Source organism: Penaeus monodon, chromosome 23 (assembly GCF_015228065.2).
Source record: "Penaeus monodon isolate SGIC_2016 chromosome 23, NSTDA_Pmon_1, whole genome shotgun sequence".
Lineage (NCBI taxonomy): Eukaryota > Metazoa > Arthropoda > Malacostraca > Decapoda > Penaeidae > Penaeus > Penaeus monodon.
The window spans coordinates 43,810,057-43,810,290 of NC_051408.1; positions in this window are offsets into that span (position 1 = coordinate 43,810,057).

Here is a 234-nt window from a genome sequence, read left to right on the forward strand (position 1 = left end):
TTCTTATAAAAAAATACCCATTTCTACGTGAAGAAGCCGAATAAATACTGAATTAATGAACTGGTATTGTTAATCAGCATAATTGCTTAAAGCTTAAAGTTATTAGATTAGGAGGTAAAATGAATAAAATAGGCCTAATTCAGGTACATCACTTAGTAAAATAGTTTGCTAATTAAAGAGAACTTATTGTAATCTGCAAAAGGGTTTAATCCGTTTAAAACTGAAGGGTGAAGC